The following is an 18,372-nucleotide window of genomic DNA, read 5'->3' on the forward strand; positions in this document are numbered from 1 at the left end:
ATAGGTTTCCCCAGACCGACCCACTGGCTGTGAACATTCTAAACTAACACGAGTCTCATTAAGTGTCCAGTTTAAGGGTATTACACAGAAACATACCAAGGGAACATGAATCAAATATGTATCTTTATTCATTTACAATAAACTCATAAAGTACATCATTCTGATTGAAGCTAAGGGCATACAAAACTGTCTAACAGTTCCCACTTGCACTTAGGTCCAATCAGGTACTAGCCGGAGTCCCATGCTTTCCACGTGTTTCTCAAACACTTTCTGTGATAGTGGCTTTGTCAATGGGTCTGCTACATTTTCCGCTGACGCTACCTTCTGAATCAGAACGTCCCCTCTACCAACAATCTCCCGCAGTACGTGGTACTTCCTCTCGATGTGCTTCGACTTCGAGTGGGCTCATGGCTCCTTAGCCTGAGCAATGGCTCCATTGTTGTCACACTACAATGGGATGGGTGATGTGCTGGACGGAACAACTCCCAACTCGTGAACGAACTTCTTCATCCACACAGCTTCTTTGGCAGCCTCACTTGCGGCAATGTATTCGGCCTCGGTCGTGGAGTCTGCAGTGGACCCCTGTTTGCTGCTTTTCCAGCAAACAACACACGATCCTATCGTGAAAACATATCCAGATGTAGACTTTCTATCATCTGGGTCTGACTGGAAAACGACATCTATAAACCCTTGGATCTGTAGTGAGCTACCGTCGAACACCAGACAAAACTCTTTTGTCCATCGAAGGTACTTAAGTATGTTTTTCACAGCAGTCCAATGCTCCTGCCCTGGGTTGGCCTGCAATCTACTTACTACACTAACTGCTTGAGCAATGTCAGGACGAGTGCACAGCATGGCATACATGATGCTCCCTACGGCAGAGGCATAGGGAACGTCTTTCATGCCATCAATCTCCTCAGAAGTCTTGGGAGACATCTTCTTGGAGAGAGTGACTCCGTGCCTGAAAGGAACATTTCCTTTCTTGGAGTTTTCCATGCTGTATCTTTTGACTATTTTATCAATGTAAGCAGATTGGGATAATCCTATTATCCGCTTCGATCTATCTCTATAGAGTCGAAGACCCAGTATATAGGAGGCTTCTCCAAGATCTTTCATAGAGAATTGCTATGAAAGCCATACTTTCACCGTAGTTAGCATTCCTACATCATTCCCAATGAGTAGAATGTCATCTACATATAGAACCAAGAAGGTAACCTTATCTCCCCTGAACTTCCTGTAGACACAGGGTTCATCCGGATTCTGCTCAAAGTCAAATGATTTGACAGCAGAGTCAAAACGGATGTTCCAACTTCTAGAAGCATGCTTAAGTCCATAAATGGATCTATTAAGTTTGCATACCATGTTTTCCTGACCTGCAGCAATGAAGCCTTGCGGCTGCTGCATATAGATATCTTCAGTAAGATCTCCATTCAGGAATGCAGTTTTGACATCCATCTGCCAAATCTCATAATCATGGTATGCTGCTATAGCTAGCAGGATACTAATGGATTTAAGCATGGCCACAGGCGAAAAGGTTTCCTCATAATCGATGCCTTCTTTCTGAGTGTACCCTTTCGCCACAAGACGAGCTTTGAAGGTCTCAATCCTGCCATCGGGGCCCTTCTTCCTCTTGTAAATCCATTTGCAACCGATTGCTTTTACCCCGGAGGGTGGATCTACTAGAGTCCAGACTCTATTGGCGTCCATTGAGTCCATCTCTGCTCTCATGGCCTCCACCCACTTCTGGGAATCTATGTCCAACATAGCTTCCGCGTAAGTCACGGGATCCTCCTCACTAGTCAAGGTTTCCACCAGGTAACTATCCTGATCATAACCATAACGGACTGGTGGCCTGGATGCCCGAGTGGATCCTCTAAGTTGGTTACTACCTGGAACTTGTGGGACATCTCCCATTGCTCCTGAGCTCTCCTCATCAAGAACAACTTCCTGACGATGGGTGTCCAGGATATAGTCGGTTTCCAAGAATTGCGCATTTCGACTGCAGAACACTTTCTGCACACTTGGGTCATAGAAAAGGTAACCTACAGAGCCTTTTGGGTAGCCTACAAATAGGCAACGGCTGGTCTTAGATTCCAACTTGTCTGCACTGGTTCTTTTAACGTGTGCTGGACAACCCCAAATCTTCAAGTGTCTGACACTTGGTTTCTTTCCGGTCCAATGTTCATATGGAGTATTCGGAACCGATTTGGTTGGAACCCGATTCAGCACGTAAATCGCAGTCTGTAATGCGTAACCCCAAAAGGATGTGGGTAACTCTGAGTGTATGAGAAGCGACCGGACCATATCTAATAAGGTCCTATTCCTCCTCTCTGAAACACCATTAAGTTGTGGTGTAGCAGGAGGAGCTAATTGTGATACTATCCCATTGTCCTTTAAGTAGTCCCTAAATTCGTCAGAGAGATATTCGCCACCTCAATCTGATCGAAGGGCTTTAATTTCTCTCCCTAACTGTTTCTCGACCTCTTGTCTAAACTCTTTGAACTTTTTAAAGGATTCAGACTTGTGTCTCATTAGGTACACGTAACCATATCGTGAAAAATCATCTGTGAAGGTGATGAAATACACGTGTTGATTTCATGTCCTAACACTCAGGGGACCACATACATCAGTATGTATTAGGTCAAGTGTGCCTGTACATCTTTCAGGCTTACCGTTAAATGGCCGTTTTGTCATCTTGCCTTGTAGGCAAGTCTCACAGGTGGGAAGATCTTCTACAACTAGAAAATCCAAAGGACCATCCTTTACCAACCTTGTGATTCGGTCAACACCGATGTGGCCAAGTCGGTAATGCCACAGACACGTGGGATTAACTATATCACGGGCTCTCTTCTTGGGGATTTCAGCCGACGTAGTTTCGGTTATGTTAGTTTCTAGAGAAGGATGTAGAACATAGAGACCGTTCTCCAGTTCCCCGTATGCGATGAATCTACTGTTTCTTTTAATAGTAATCGTATTACTAAAGAAGACAGAATAACCATCTGCACACAGTTTTGAGACAGAAATCAAATTTCTTCTTAAATTTTGTACATAAAGACAATCTTTCAGTACAATTATTCCTTCTCTAAAATATAATTCCACGGTTCCAATGGTCGCGGCTGCAACAGTTGCAGTAGTCCCCAAGTAGAGCGTGACTTCTCCTTCACTCAGCCTTCTGCTTACCTTGAACCCCTGTAGTGAGTTACACGCATGAGTTGAAGCCCCTGAGTCAATACACCAGGACGCAGAAGCTACCAACAAATTGGTTTCTATAACACAAGTTTCGAAGTTACCTTTCTTGGATTCCAGGTAGGCAGGACAATTCCTTTTCCAGTGGCCGGTCTTCTTGCAGAAGTGACAGGCATCCGATGCATTAGTGCTGGTATGATCGCACCCGATTACTTCTAACTCGCTTAAATCTTTATGCACTATCTTGCTCCCCTACATTAATTCTTTTAGACTTGAAAAAACAGTATATTCAGCCTTCCTCCCTTGGTAACTATGCACAAGCTCCGATGTGAGAGGAGTTATTCCTTTCCAGATCTGCCGCAGCCCCGGATTGATGCATTACTATCACAGGGCCCACAATGCATGACGAATGCCAAAAGCCCGACCGGTTGTTGCACCGTTCCAATTCAGTAATGATGATCGTGCCACAAGTGGACCGAGTATCCAGCGCGTTGTTTCCAATTGTCTTGCTGAAACGACAAATGGAATTTGCAAATAGGATATCAAAAATAAAATATTAATAAAATTGGGGGGTGCAACACGAGGACTTCCTAGGAGGTCAGCCATCCTAGCATTACTCTCGCCCCCAAGCGCGCTTAACTTCGGAGTTCGGATGGGATCCGGTGCATTAGCGCGGTATGATCGCACCCGTTTGCTTCTTGCTTGCTTAAATCTTTATGGACTACGTTGCTCCCCTCCATTAATTTTTTAGATATGAAAAAACCGTGTATGCAGCCTTCCTCCCTTGGTAACTGTGCACAAGCTCCCACGTGAGCGGAGTTATTCCTTTCCAGATCTGTCGCAGCCCCGGATAGATGCAATACTCTTGTGGGGACCACAATCCACGACGAATGCCAAAAGCCCGGTTCTTGTAACGTTCCCATTTAGTAATGATGATCGTGCCACAAGTGGTCTGAATATCCGACACGTTGTTTGCAGTTTTCTGGTAGAAACGACAAATGTAATTTGCAAATATGATATAAAAAATAAAATATTAATAAAATTGGGGTGCAACACGAGGACTTCCAAGGAGGTCACCCGTCCGAGTACTACTCTCGCCCAAGCACACTTAACTTCAGAGTTCTAATGGGATCCGGTGCATTAGGGCAGGAATGATTGCACCCGTTTGCTTCTTGCTCGCTTAAATCTTGACGCACTATTTTGCTCCCCTCCATTAATTCTTTTAGACTTGAAAAAACAGTGCATGTAGCCTTCCTCCCTCGGTAACAGTGCATAATCTCCCACGTAAGCGGAGTTATTCCTTTCCAGATCTGCTGCAGCCCCGGATAGATGCAATAATATTGCGGGGCCCACAATGCACGACGAATGCCAAAAGCCCGGTTCTTGCACCGTTCCCATTTAGTAATGAGGATCGTGCTGCAAGTGGTCCGAGTATCCGGCACGTTGTTTCCATTTGTCTCTCCGAAATGACAAATGGAATTTACAAATAAAATATCAAAAATAAAATAATAATAAAATTGGGGGTGCAACACGAGGACTTCACAGGAGGTCAACCATCCCAGTGCTAATCTCGCCCAAGCACGCTTAACTTCGGAGTTTTGATGGGATCCGATGCATTAGTGCGGGTATGAAGGCACGCATTTGCTTCTACCTCGCTTAAATCTTTAGGCACTATCTTGCTCCCCTCCATTAATTCTTTAAGATTTGAAAAAAGGGCATATGCAGCCTTCTCCCTTGGTAACTGTGCACAAGCTCCCACGTGAGCGGAGTTATTCTTTTCCAGATTTGTCGCAGCCCCGGATAGATGCAATACTATCGCGGCGCCCACAATTCACGACGACTGCCAAAAGCCGGGTTCTTGCACCGTTCCCATTCAGAAATGACGACCGTGCCGCAAGTGGCCCGAATTTCTGGCGCGTTGTTTCTAGTTGTCTTGTCGAAACGACAAATGGAATTTGCAAATAGGATATCAAAAATAAAATATTAACAAAAATGGGGTTGCAACACGAGGACTTCCTAAGAGGTCACCCATCCTAGTACTACTCTCGGCTAAGCCCGCTTAACTTCGGAGTTCTGGTGGGATCCGGTGCATTAGTGCTGGTATGATCGCACCCATTTGCTTCTTGCTCGCTTAAATCTTTCTGTACTATCTTGCTCCCCTCCATTAATTCTTTTAGACTTGAAAAAATAGAGTATGCAACCTTCTTCCCTTGGTTACTGTGCCCAAGCTCCCACGTGAGCGGAGTTATTCTTTTCCAGATCTGTCGCAACCCCCGATAGATGCAATACTATCGTGGGGCCCACAATGCACGACGAATGCCAAAAGCCTGGTTCTTGCACCGTTCCCAATCAGTAATGACGATCATGCCGCAAGTGGTCCGAGTATCCAGCGAGTTGTTTCCAGTTGTCTCGCCGAAACGACAAATGGAATTTGCAAATAATATATCAAAAATAAAATATTAATAAAATTGGGGGGGGGCAACACGATGACTTCCCAGGAGGTCACCCATCCTAAGTCTACTCTCGCCCCGAAACACGCTTATCTTCGGAGTTCTGATGGGATCCGGTGCATTAGTGCTGCTTTGATCGCACCCGTTTGCTTCTTGCTCGCTTAAATATTTATGCACTATCTTGCTCCTCTACATTAATTCTTTTATACATGAAAACATGGTTTATGCAGCCTTTCTCCCTTGATATTTATGCACAAGCTCCCATGTGAGCGGAGTTATTCCTTTCCAGATCTATTGCAGGCCAGGATAGATGCAATACTATCATGGGGCCCACAAAGCACGACGAATGGCAAAAGCCCGACCGGTTCTTGCACCATTCCAATTCAGTAATGACGATCGTACCACAAGTGGTCCGAGTATCTGGTCTGTTGTTTCCAATTGTCTCCTTGAAACGACAAATGGAATTTGCAAATAGGATATAAAAAATAGAATATTATAAAAATTGGGGGTGCAACACGAGGACTTCCCAGGAGGTCACCCATCCTAGTACTATTCTCGCCCAAACACGCTAAACTTCGGAGTTCTAATGGGATCCGGTGGATTAGTGCTGCTATGATCGCAACCATTGGCTTCTTAGTCGCTTAATCTTTATGCACTATCTTGCTCTCTTCCATTAATTCTTTTAGACTAGAAAAAACAGTGTATGCAGCCTTGCTCCCTTGGTAACTGTGCATAGGCTCCCACGTGAGCGGAGTTTTTCCTTTCCAGATCTGCCGCAGCCCCGGATAGATGCAATACTATCACGGGGCCCACAATGCACGACGAATGCCAAAAGCCCGGTTCTTGCACCGTTCCCATTCAGTAATAACGATCGTGCAGCAAGTGGTCCGAGTATCTAGCGCGTTGTTTCCAGTTGTCTCGCCGAAATGACAAATGGAATTTGCAAATAGGATATCAAAAATAAAATATTAAAAAAATTGGGGTGCAACACAAGTACTTCCCAAGAGGTCACGAATCCTAGTACTACTCTCGCGCAAGCACGCTTAACTTCGGAGTTCTGATGGGATCCGATGCATTAGTGTTTGTATGATCGCAAACGTATGCTTTTTGCTCGCTTAGATCTTTATGCACTATCTTGCTCCCCTCCATTAATTCTTTTAGACTTGAAAAAATGGTGTATGCAGCCTTCCTCCCTTGGTAACCGTGCACAAACTCCCACGTGAGCGGAGTTATTGCTTCTCAGATCTGCCGCACCCCCGGATAGAGGCAATACTATCGCGGGCCCACAATGCACGACGAATGCCATAAGCCCGGTTCTTGCACCATTCCCATTTAGTAATGACGATCGTACCGCATGTGGTCTGAGTATCTGGTGCGTTGTTTCCAATTTTCTCCTTGAAACAACAAATGGAATTTGCAAATAGGATATCAAAAATAAAATATTAATAGAATTGGAGTGCAACACGAGGACTTCCCAAGATGTCACCCAACCCAGTGCTACTCTCGCCCAAGCACGCTTAACTTTGTAGTTTTGATGGGATCCGATGCATTAGTGCTAGTAGGAAGGCACCCATTTGCTTCTTGCTCGCTTAGATCTTTATGCACTATATTGCTCCCCTCCATTAATTCTCTTAGACTTGAAAAAACGCTGTATGCAGCCTTCCTCCCTTGGTAACCGTGCACAAGCTCCAACGTGAGTGGAGTTATAGCTTTTCAGATCTGCTGCACCCCCGGACAGATGCAATACTATCATGGGGGCCACAATGCCTGACAAATGCCAAAAGCCCGGTTCTTGCACCGTTCCCATTCAGTAATGACGATCGGGCCGCAAGTGGTTCGAGTATCCGACGCGTTGTTTCCAGTTGACTCGCCGAAATGACAAATGGAATTTTTAAATAGGATATCAAAATAAGATATTAATAAAATTGGGGTGCAACACGAGGACTTCTTAGGAGGTCACACATCCTAGTACTACTCTCGCCCAAGCGAGCTTAACTTTGGAGTTCTGATGGGATCCGGTGCATTGGTGTTGGTATGATCGCACCCGTTTGCTTCTTGCTCGCTTTGATCTTTATGCACTATCTTGCTCCCCTCCATTAATTCTTTTAGACTTGAAAAAATGGTGTATGCAGCCTACCTCCATTGGTAACCGTGCAAAAGCTCCCACGTGATCGGAGTTATTGCTTTTCAGATCTGCCGCACCCCCGGATAGATGCAATACTATCGCGGGGCCCACAATGCATGACGAATGCCAAAAGCCTGGCTCTTGCACCATTACCATTCAGTAAAGACGATTGTGCCGCAAGTGGTCCGAGTATTCGGTGCGTTGTTTCCAGTTGTTTCGCCGAAACGACAAATGGAATTTGCAAATAGGATATCAAAAATAAAATATTAAAAAAATTGGGGTGCAACACAAGTACTTCCCAAGAGGTCACCAATCCAAGTACTAATCTCGTGCAAGCACGCTTAACTTCAGAGTTCTGATGGGATCCGATGCATTAGTGTTTGTATGATCGCAACCGTTCGCTTTTTGCTCGCTTAGATCTTTATGCACTAACATGCTCCCATCCATTAATTCTTTTAGACTTGAAGAAATGGGGTATGTAGCCTTCCTCCCTTGGTAACCGTGCACAAGCTCCCACGTGAGCGGAGTTATTGCTTTCCAGATCTGCCGCACCCCCGGATAGAAGAACTACTATCGCAGGGCCCACAATACACGACAAATGCCAAAAGTCCTGTTCTTGCACCGTTCCTATTCAGTAATGACGATCAAGCCGCAAGTGGTCCGAGTATCTAGCGTGTTGTTTTCAGTTGTCTCGCCGAAACGACAAATGGAATTTTTAAATAAAATATCAAAAATAAAATATTAATAAAATTGGGGGTGCAAAACGAGGACTTTCCAGGAGGTCAACCATCCCAGTGCTACTCTCACCCAAGCATGCTTAACTTCGGAGTTTTAATGGGATCCGATGCCTTAGTGCTGGTATGAAGACACCCGTTTGCTTGTTGCGCGCTTAAATCTTGATGCACTATTTTGTTCCCCTCCATTTATTCTTTTAGACTTGAAAAAACAATGTATGGAGCCTTCCTCCCTTGTTAACAGTGCACAAGCTCCCATGTGAGCGGAGTTATTCCTTTCCAGATCTACCGCAGCCCCGGATAGATGCAATACTATCGCAGGGCCCACAATGCACGACGAATGACAAAAGCCTGGTTCTTGCACCGTTCCCATTTAGTAATAACGATCGTGCTGCAAGTGGTCCGAGTATCCGGCGCGTTGTTTCCATTTGTCTCGCCGAAACGACAAATGGAATTTGCAAATAGAATATCAAAAATAAAATATTAATAGAATAGGGGGTGCAACATGAGGACTTCCCAGGAGGTCAACCATCCCAGTGCTACTCTCGCCCAAGCACGCTTAACTTCGGAGTTTTGATGGGATTCGATGCATTAGTGCTGGTAGGAAGGCACCCATTTGCTTCTTGCTCGCTTAAATCTTGATGCACTATTTTGCTCCCCTCCATTAATTCTTTTAGACTTGAAAAAACAGTCTATGCAGCCTTCCTCCCTTGGTAACAGTGCACAAGCTCCCATGTGAGCGGAGTTATTCCTTTCCAGATTTGCCGCAGCCCCGGATAGATGCAATACTATCGTAGGGACCACAATGCACGCCGAATGCCAAAAGCCCGGTTCTTGCACCGTTCCCATTTAGTAATGACGATCATGCTACAAGTGGTCTTAGTATCTGGTGCATTGTTTCCTTTTGTCTCGCTGAAACGACAAATGGAATTTGCAAATAGAATATCAAAAATAAAATATTAATAAAATTGGGGGTGCAACATGAGGACTTCCTAGGAGGTCAACCATCCCAGTTGTACTCTCGCCCGAGCATGCTTAACTTCGGAGTTTTGATGGGATCCGATGCATTAGTGCTGGTATGAAGGCACCCATTTGCTTCTTGCTCGCTTAAATCTTTATGCACTATCTTGCTCTCCTCCATTAATTCTTTTAGACTTGAAAAAACGGTGTAGGCAGCCTTCCTCCCTTGGTAACTGTACACAAGCTCCCACGTGAGCGAAGTTATTCTTTTCTAGATCTGTTACAGCTCCGGATAGATGCAATACTATCGCGGCGCCCACAATTCACGACGACTTCCAAAAGTCGGGTTCTTGAACCGTTCCCATTCAGTAATGACGACTGTTCCGCAAGTGGTCTGAGTATCCGGCGCGTTGTTTCCAGTTGTCTTGTCGAATCGACAAATGAAATTTGCAAATAGGATATCAAAAATAAAATATAAATAAAATTGGGGGTGCAACACGAGGACTTCTTAAGAAGTCACCCATCCTAGTACTACTCTCGGCCAAGCACGCTTAACTACGGAGTTCGGGTGCGATCCGGTGCATTAGTGCTGGTATGATCGCACCCATTTGCTTCTTGCTCGCTTAAATCTTTATGCACTACCTTGCTCCCCTCCATTAATTCTTTTAGACTTGAAAAACCAAAGTATGCAACCTTCTTCCCTTGGTAACTGTGCCCAAACTCCCACGTGAGCGGAGTTATTCCATTCCAGATCTGTCGCAGCCCCGGATAGATGCAATACTATCGCGGGGCCCACAATGCACGACGAATGCCAAAAGCCCGGTTCTTCCACCGTTCCCATTCAGTAATGACGATCATGCCACAAGTGGTCCGAGTATCCGGCAAGTTGTTTCCACCGAGTATCCGACGAGTTGTTTCCAGTTGTCTCGCCGAAACGACAAATGGAATTTGCAAATAGGATATAAAAAATAAAATATTAATAAAATTGGGGTGCAACACGAGCACTTCCCAGGAGGTCACCCATCCTACTACAACTCTCGCCCAAACACGCTTATCTTCGGAGTTCTGATGGGATCCGATGCATTAGTGCTAGTATGATCGTACCCGTTTGCTATTTGCTCGCTTAGATCTTTATGCACTATCTTGCTCCCCTCCATTAATTCTTTTAGACTTGAAAAAACTGTGTATGCAGCCTTCCTCCCTTGGTAACCGTGCACAAGCTCCCACGTGAGCGGAGTTATTGCTTTCCAGATCTGCCGCACCCCCGGAGAGATTTAATACTATCGCGGGGCCCACAATGCATGACGAATGCCAAAAGCCCGGTTCTTGCACCGTTCCCATTCAGTACTGACGATCGTGCCGCAAATGGTCCGAGTATCCGGCGCGTTGTTTCTAGTTGTCTCGCCGAAACAACAAATGGAGTTTGCAAATAGGATATCAAAAATAAAATATTAATAAAATTGGGGAGCAATACGAGCACTTCCCAGGAGGTCACCCATCCTAGTACTACTATCGCCCAAGCACGCTTAACTTCGGAGTTCTGATGGGAACCGGTGCATTAGTGTTGGTATAATCGCATCCGTTTGCTTCTTGCTTGCTTAGATCTTTTTGCACTATCTTGCTCCCCTCCATTAATTGTTTTAGACTTGAAAAAATGGTTTATGCAGCCTTCCTCCCTTGGTAACCGTGCACAAGCTCCCACGTGAGCGAAGTTATTGCTTTTCAAATCTGCCGCACCCCCGGAAAGATGCAATACTATCGCGGGGCCCACAATGCACGACGAATGCCAAAATCCCGGTTCTTGCACCATTCCCATTCAGTAATGACGATCGTGCCGCAAGTGGTTTGAGTATCCGACACGTTGTTTCTAGTGGTCTCGCCGAAACGACAAATGGAATTTGCAAAAAGGATATCAAAAATAAAATATTAATAAAATTGGGGTGCAACACGAGGACTTCCCAAGAGGTCTCCCATCCTAGTACTACTCTCGCCCAAGCAAGCTTAACTTCGGAGTTCTGATGGGATACGGTGCATTAGTGCTGGTATGATCGCACCCGTTTGTTTCTTGATCGCTTTGATCTTTATGCACTATCTTGCTCCCCTCCATTAATTGTTTTAGGCTTGAAAAAATGATTTATGCAGCCTTCCTCCCTTGGTAACCGTGCACAAGCTCCCACGTGAGCGAAGTTATTGCTTTTCAAATCAGCCGCACCCCCGGAAAGATGCAATACTATCGCGGGGCCCACAATGGACGACGAATGCCAAAAGCCCGGTTCTTCCACCATTCCCATTCAGTAATGACGATCGTGCCGCAAGTGGTTTGAGTATCCGGCACGTTGTTTCTAGTGGTCTCGCCGAAACGACAAATGGAATTTGCAAAAACGATATCAAAAATAAAATATTAATAAAATTGGGGTGCAACACGAGGACTTCCCAAAAAGTCACCCATCCTAGTACTACTCTTGCCCAAGCACGCTTAACTTCGGAGTTTTGATGGGATCCGGTGCATTAGTGCAGGTATGATCGCACCCGTTTGCTTCTTGCTCGCTTAGATCTTTTTGCACTATCTTGCCCCCCTCCATTAATTGTTTTAGACTTGAAAAAACGGTGTATGCAGCCGTCCTCCCTTGGTAACCGTGCATAGGCTCCCACGTGAGCGGAGTTATTGCTTTTCAGATCTGCCGCACCCCCGGATAGATGCAATACTATCGCGGGGCCCACAATGCACGACGAATGCCAAAAGCCCGGTTCTTGCACCGTGCCCATTCAGGGATGACGATCGTGCGCAAGTGGTCCGACTATCCGGCGCGTTGTTTCCAGTTGTCTCGCTGAAACGACAAATGGAATTTGCAAATAGGATATCAAAAATAAAATATTAATAAAATTGGGGTGCAACACGAGGACTTCGCAGGAGGTCATCCATCCTAGTACTACTCTCGCCCAAGCACGCTTAACTTCGTAGTTTTGATGGGATCCGGTGCATTAGTGCTGGTATGATCACACCCGTTTGCTTCATGCTCGCTTAGATCTTTTTGCATTATCTTGCTCCCCTCCATTAATTGTTTTAGACTTGAAAAAACAGTTTATGCAGCCTTCCTCCCTTGGTAACTGTGCACAAGCTCCCACGTGAGTGGAGTTATTTTTTTCCAGATCTGTTACAGCTCCGGATAGGTGCAATACTATCGCGGCGCCCACAATTCACGACGACTGCCAAAAGCCGGGTTCTTGCACCGTTCCCATTGAGTAATGATGACCGTGCCGCAAGTGATCCGAGTATCCGGTGCGTTGTTTCCAGTTGTCTTGTCGAAACGACAAATGGAATTTGCAAATAGAATATCAAAAATAAAATATTAATAAAATTGGGGGTGCAACACGTGGATTTCTTAAGAAGTCACCCATCCTAGTACTACTCTCGGCCAAGCACGCTTAACTACGGAGTTCTGGTGCGATCCGGTGCATTAGTGCTGGTATGATCGCACCAATTTGCTTCTTGCTCGCTTAAATCTTTATGCACTACATTGCTCCCCTCCATTAATTCTTTTAGACTTGAAAAAAGAAAGTATAGAACCTTCTTCCCTTGGTAACTTTGCCCAAACTCCCACGTGGGCGGAGTTATTCCTTTTCCATATTTGTCGCAGCCCCGGAAAGATGCAATACTATCGCGGGGCCCACAATGCACGACGAATGCCAAAAGCCCGGTTCTTGCACCATTCCCATTCAGTAATGACGATCATGCCGCAAATGCTCCAAGTATCCGGTGTGTTGTTTCCACCGAGTATCCGACGAGTTGTTTCCAGTTGTCTCGCCGAAACGACAAATGGAATTTGCAAATACGATATCAAAAATAAAATATTAATAAAATTGGGGTGCAACACAAGGACTTCCCAGGAGGTCACACATCCTAGTACTACTCCCGCCCAAGCATGCTTAACTTCGGAGTTTTGATGGGATCCGGTGCATTAGTGCTGGTATGATCGCACCCGTTTGCTTCTTGCTCGCTTAGATCTTTATGCACTATCTTTCTCCCCTCCATTAATTGTTTTAAACTTGAAAAAACTGTGTATGCAGCCTTCCTCCCTTGGTAACCGTGCACAAGATCCCACGTGAGCGGAGTTATTACTTTTCAGATCTGCCGCACCCCCGGATAGATGCAATACTATCGCAGGGCCCACAACGCACGACGAATGCCAAAAGCCCGGTTCTTGCACCGTTCCCATTCAGTAATGACGAACGTGCCGCAAGTGGTCCGAGTATCCGGCGCGTTGTTTCCAGTTGTCTCGCCGAAACGACAAATGAAATTTTCACTTAGGATATTAAAAATAAGATATTAAAAAAATTGGGGTGCAACACGAGGACTTCCCAAAAAGTCACCCATCCTAGTAATACTCCCGACCAAGCACGCTTAACTTCGGAGTTTTGATGGGATCCGGTGCATTAGTGCTGGTATGATCGCAACCGTTTGCTTTTTGCTCGCTTAGATCTTTTTGTACTATCTTGCTCCCCTCCATTAATTGTTTTAGACTTGAAAAAACAGTGTATGCAGCCTTCCTCCCTTGGTAACCGTGCACAAGCTCCCACGTGAGCGGAATTATTGCTTTTCAGATCTGCCGCACCCCCGGAGAGATGCAATACTATCGCGGGGCCCAAAATGCACGACGAATGCCAAAAGCCCGGTTCTTGCACCGTTCCCATTCAGTAATGACGATCGTGCCGCAAGTGGTCTGACTATCTGGCGTGTTGTTTTTAGTTGTCTCGCCGAAACGACAAATGGAATTTGCAAATAGGATATAAAAAATAAAATATTAATAAAATTGGGGAGCAACACGAGGACTTCCCAGGAGGTCACCCATCCTAGTACTACTATCGCCCAAGCACGCTTAATTTCGGAGTTCTGATGGGAACTGGTGCATTAGTGCTGGTATTATCGCACCCGTTTAATTCTTGCTTGCTTAGATCATTTTGCACTATCTTGCTCCCCTCCATTAATTGTTTTAGAGTTGAAAAAACTGTGTATGTAGCTCTCCTCCCTTGGTAACCGTGCACAAGCTCCCACCTGAGGGAGTTATTGTTTTTCAGATCTGCCCCACTCCCGGATAGATGCAATAGTATCGCGGCGCACACAATTCACGACGACTGCTAAAAGCCGGGTTCTTGCACCGTTCCCATTGAGTAATGACGACCGTGCCGCAATTGGTCCGAGTATCCGGCGCGTTGTTTCCAGTTGTCTTGTCGAAACGACAAATGGAATTTGCAAATCGGATATCAAAAATAAAATATTAATAAAATTGGGGGTGCAACACGTGGACTTCTTAAGAAGTCACCCATCCTAGTACTACTCTCGGCCAAGCACGCTTAACTACGGAGTTCTGGTGCGATCCGGTGCTTTAGTGCTGGTATGATCGCACCCATTTGCTTTTTGCTCGCTTAAATCGTTATGCACTACCTTGCTCCCCTCCATTAATTCTTTTAGACTTGAAAAAACAAAGTATGCAACCTTCTTCCCTTGGTAACTTTGGCCAAACTCCCACGTGAGCGGAGTTATTCCTTTCCAGATCTGTCGCAGCCCCGGAAAAATGCAATATTATCGCGGGGCCCACAATGCACGACGAATGCCAAAACCCCGGTTCTTGCACCGTTCCCATTCAGTAATGACGATCACGCCGCAAATGGTCCAAGTATCCGGTGAGTTGTTTCCACCGAGTATCCGACGAGTTGTTTCCAGTTGTCTCACCGAAACGACAAACGGAATTTGCAAATACGATATCAAAAATAAAATATTAATAAAATTGGGGTGCAACACAAGGACTTCCCAGGAGGTCACACATCCTAGTACTACTCCCGCCCAAGCACGCTTAACTTCGGAGTTCTGATGGGATCCGGTGCATTAGTGCTGGTATGATCGCACCCGTTTGCTTCTTGCTCGCTTAGATGTTTATGCACTATCTTTCTCCCCTCCATTAATTGTTTTAGACTTGAAATAACCGTGTATGCAGCCTTCCTCCCTTGGTAACCGTGTACAAGCTCCCACGTGTGCGGAGTTATTGCTTTTCAGATCTGCCGCACCCCCGGAGAGATTAAATACTATCGCGGGGCCCACAATGCACGACGAATACCAAAAGCCCGGTTCTTGCACCGTGCCCATTCAGGGATGACGATCGTGCCGCAAGTGGTCCGACTATCCGGCGCGTTGTTTCCAGTTGTCTCGCCGAAACGACAAATGGAATTTGCAAATAGGATATCAAAAATAAAATATTAATAAAATTGGGGTGCAACACGAGGACTTCGCAGGAGGTCATCCATCCTAGTACTACTCTCGCCCAAGCACGCTTAACTTCGTAGTTTTGATGGGATCCGGTGCAGTAGTGCTGGTATGATCGCAACCGTTTGCTTCATGCTCGCTTAGATCTTTTTGCATTATCTTGCTCCCCTCCATTAATTGTTTTAGACTTGAAAAAATGGTTTTTGCAGCCTTCCTTCCTTGGTAACTGTGCACTGGCTCCCACGTGAGTGGAGTTATTCTTTTCCAGATCTGTTATAGCTCCGGATAGATGCAATACTATCACGGCGCCCACAATTCACGCCGACTGCCAAAAGTCGGGTTCTTGCACCGTTCCCATTGAGTAATGATGACCGTGCCGTGCCGCAAGTGGTCCGAGTATCCGGTGCGTTGTTTCCAGTTGTCTTGTCGAAACGACAAATGGAATTTGCAAATAGAATATCAAAAATAAAATATTAATAAAATTGGGGGTGCAACACGTGGATTTCTTAAGAAGTCACCCATCCTAGTACTACTCTCGGCCAAGCACGCTTAACTATGGAGTTCTGGTGCGATCCGGTGCATTAGTGCTGGTATGATCGCACCCATTTGCTTCTTGCTCGCTAAAATCATTATGCACTACCTTGCTCCCCTCCATTAATTCTTTTAGACTTGAAAAAAGAAAGTATGCAACCTTCTTCCCTTGGTAACTGTGCCCAAACTACCACGTGAGCGGAGTTATTCGTTTCCAGATTTGTTGCAGCCCCGGAACGATGCAATAGTATCGCGGGGCCCACAATGCATGACGAATGCCAAAAGCCCGGTTCTTGCACCGTTCCCATTCAGAAATGACGATCATGCCGCAAATGGTCCAAGTATCCGGTGTGTTGTTTCCACCGAGTATCCGACGAGTTGTTTCTAGTTGTCTCGCCGAAACGACAAATGGAATTTGCAAATACGATATCAAAAATAAAATATTAATAAAATTGGGGTGCAACACAAGGACTTCCCAGGAGGTCACACATCCTAGTACTACTCCCGCCCAAGCACGCTTAACTTCGGAGTTCTGATGGGATCCGGTGCATTAGTGCTGGTATGATCGCACCCGTTTGCTTCTTGCTCGCTTAGATCTTTATGCACTATCTTGCTCCCCTCCGTTAATTGTTTTAGACTTGAAAAAACTGTGTATGCAGCCTTCTTCCCTTGGTAACCGTGCACAAGCTCCCACGTGAGCGGAGTTATTGTTTTTCAGATCTACCGCACCCCCGGATAGATGCAATACTATCGCGGGGCCCATAATGCACGACGAATGCCAGAAGCCCGGTTCTTGCACCGTTCCCATTCAGTAATGACGATCGTGCCGCAAGTGGTCCGAGTATTCGGCGCGTTGTTTCCAGTTCTGTCGCCGAAATGACAAAGGGAATTTGCAATTAGGATATCAAAAATAAAATATTAATAAAATTGGGGTGCAACACGAGGACTTCGCAGGAGCTCACCTATCCGAGTACTACTCTCGCCCAAGCACGCTTAACTTCGTAGTTTTGATGGGAACCGGTGCATTAGTGCTGGTATGATCGCACCCGATTTTCTTCTTGCTCGCTTAGATCTTTATGCACTATTTTGCTCCCCTCCATTAATTCTTTTAGATTTGAAAAAACTGTGTATGCAACCTTCTTCCCTTGGTAACCGTGCACAAGCACCCCCATGAGCATAGTTATTGGTTTTCAGATCTGCCACACCCCCGGATAGATGCAATACTATCGCGGGGCCCACAATGCACGACGAATGCCAAAAGCCCGGTTCTTGCACCGTTCCCATTCAGTAATGACGATCGTGCCGCAAGTGGTCCGACTATCCGGCGCGTTGTTTCCAGTTGTCTCGCCGAAACGACAAATGGAATTTGCAAATAGGATATCAAAAATAAAATATTAATAAAATTGGGGTGCAACACGAGGACTTCGCAGGAGCTCACCCTTTCTAGTACTACTCTCGCCCAAGCACGCTTAACTTCGTAGTTTTGATGGGAACCGGTGCATTAGTGCTGGTATGATCGCACCCGTTTTTCTTCTTGCTCGCTTAGATCTTTATGCACTATTTTGTTCCCCTCCATTAATTCTTTTAGATTTGAAAAAACTGTGTATGCTGCCTTCTTCCCTTGGTAACCGTGCACAAGCTCCCACGTGAGCAAAGTTATTGGTTTTCAGATCTGCCACACCCCCGGATGGATGCAACACTATCGCGGGGCCCACAATGCACGACGAATGCCAAAAGCCCGGTTCTTGAACCGTTCCTATTGAGTAATGGCGATCGTGCCGCAAGTGGTCTGAGTATCCGGCGCGTTGTTTCCAGTTGTCTCGCCGAAGCGACAAATGGAATTTGCAAATAGGATATCAAAAATAAAATATTAATAAAATTGGGGTGCAACACGAGGACTTCCCAGGAGGTCACCCATCCTAGTACTACTATCGCCCAAGCACGCTTAATTTCGGAGTTCAGATGGGATACGGTGCATTAGTGCTGGTATGATCGCACCCGTTTGTTTCTTGCTCGCTTAGATCTTTATGCACTATCTTGCTCCCCTCCATTAATTGTTTTAGACTTGAAAAAACTGTGTATGCAGCCGTCCTCCCTTGGTAACCGTGCACAAGCTCCCACGTGAGC

The 18,372-nt window shown here is 45.7% G+C and overlaps 3 non-coding genes and 22 pseudogenes across 3 annotated transcripts; all 25 read right to left on the reverse strand.

Annotated features, from left to right (window-relative positions):
* Window positions 1–3,755: 3,755 nt before the first annotated feature.
* LOC148792290 (5S ribosomal RNA) lies at window positions 3,756–3,875 on the reverse strand (annotated as a pseudogene).
* A 355-nt stretch (window positions 3,876–4,230) lies between these two features.
* LOC148792291 (5S ribosomal RNA) lies at window positions 4,231–4,349 on the reverse strand (annotated as a pseudogene).
* A 357-nt stretch (window positions 4,350–4,706) lies between these two features.
* LOC148792292 (5S ribosomal RNA) lies at window positions 4,707–4,825 on the reverse strand (annotated as a pseudogene).
* Window positions 4,826–5,181: 356 nt separating this feature from the next.
* LOC148792293 (5S ribosomal RNA) lies at window positions 5,182–5,300 on the reverse strand (annotated as a pseudogene).
* Window positions 5,301–6,141: 841 nt separating this feature from the next.
* Window positions 6,142–6,260, reverse strand: LOC148792294 (5S ribosomal RNA; annotated as a pseudogene).
* A 1,303-nt stretch (window positions 6,261–7,563) lies between these two features.
* On the reverse strand, window positions 7,564–7,682 carry LOC148792295 (5S ribosomal RNA; annotated as a pseudogene).
* Window positions 7,683–8,038: 356 nt separating this feature from the next.
* On the reverse strand, window positions 8,039–8,157 carry LOC148792296 (5S ribosomal RNA; annotated as a pseudogene).
* Window positions 8,158–9,942: 1,785 nt separating this feature from the next.
* Window positions 9,943–10,061, reverse strand: LOC148792297 (5S ribosomal RNA; annotated as a pseudogene).
* A 381-nt stretch (window positions 10,062–10,442) lies between these two features.
* On the reverse strand, window positions 10,443–10,561 carry LOC148792298 (5S ribosomal RNA; annotated as a pseudogene).
* Window positions 10,562–10,917: 356 nt separating this feature from the next.
* On the reverse strand, window positions 10,918–11,036 carry LOC148792299 (5S ribosomal RNA; annotated as a pseudogene).
* A 356-nt stretch (window positions 11,037–11,392) lies between these two features.
* Window positions 11,393–11,511, reverse strand: LOC148792300 (5S ribosomal RNA). The gene has a single exon (XR_016069771.1). It is a non-coding gene; the product is annotated as a 5S ribosomal RNA (ribosomal RNA).
* A 356-nt stretch (window positions 11,512–11,867) lies between these two features.
* LOC148792301 (5S ribosomal RNA) lies at window positions 11,868–11,986 on the reverse strand (annotated as a pseudogene).
* Window positions 11,987–12,341: 355 nt separating this feature from the next.
* Window positions 12,342–12,460, reverse strand: LOC148792302 (5S ribosomal RNA; annotated as a pseudogene).
* A 357-nt stretch (window positions 12,461–12,817) lies between these two features.
* On the reverse strand, window positions 12,818–12,936 carry LOC148792303 (5S ribosomal RNA; annotated as a pseudogene).
* A 382-nt stretch (window positions 12,937–13,318) lies between these two features.
* On the reverse strand, window positions 13,319–13,437 carry LOC148792304 (5S ribosomal RNA; annotated as a pseudogene).
* A 356-nt stretch (window positions 13,438–13,793) lies between these two features.
* LOC148792305 (5S ribosomal RNA) lies at window positions 13,794–13,912 on the reverse strand (annotated as a pseudogene).
* A 356-nt stretch (window positions 13,913–14,268) lies between these two features.
* On the reverse strand, window positions 14,269–14,387 carry LOC148792306 (5S ribosomal RNA; annotated as a pseudogene).
* A 356-nt stretch (window positions 14,388–14,743) lies between these two features.
* On the reverse strand, window positions 14,744–14,862 carry LOC148792307 (5S ribosomal RNA; annotated as a pseudogene).
* Window positions 14,863–15,243: 381 nt separating this feature from the next.
* LOC148792308 (5S ribosomal RNA) lies at window positions 15,244–15,362 on the reverse strand. The gene has a single exon (XR_016074662.1). It is a non-coding gene; the product is annotated as a 5S ribosomal RNA (ribosomal RNA).
* A 356-nt stretch (window positions 15,363–15,718) lies between these two features.
* LOC148792309 (5S ribosomal RNA) lies at window positions 15,719–15,837 on the reverse strand (annotated as a pseudogene).
* A 362-nt stretch (window positions 15,838–16,199) lies between these two features.
* Window positions 16,200–16,318, reverse strand: LOC148792310 (5S ribosomal RNA; annotated as a pseudogene).
* A 381-nt stretch (window positions 16,319–16,699) lies between these two features.
* On the reverse strand, window positions 16,700–16,818 carry LOC148792311 (5S ribosomal RNA). The gene has a single exon (XR_016074663.1). It is a non-coding gene; the product is annotated as a 5S ribosomal RNA (ribosomal RNA).
* A 356-nt stretch (window positions 16,819–17,174) lies between these two features.
* Window positions 17,175–17,293, reverse strand: LOC148792312 (5S ribosomal RNA; annotated as a pseudogene).
* A 357-nt stretch (window positions 17,294–17,650) lies between these two features.
* LOC148792313 (5S ribosomal RNA) lies at window positions 17,651–17,769 on the reverse strand (annotated as a pseudogene).
* Window positions 17,770–18,126: 357 nt separating this feature from the next.
* Window positions 18,127–18,245, reverse strand: LOC148792314 (5S ribosomal RNA; annotated as a pseudogene).
* Window positions 18,246–18,372: the final 127 nt, after the last annotated feature.

Source organism: Nelumbo nucifera, chromosome 4 (genome assembly GCF_055504915.1).
Source record: "Nelumbo nucifera cultivar China Antique chromosome 4, China Antique-T2T, whole genome shotgun sequence".
Classification (NCBI taxonomy): Eukaryota; Viridiplantae; Streptophyta; class Magnoliopsida; order Proteales; family Nelumbonaceae; genus Nelumbo; species Nelumbo nucifera.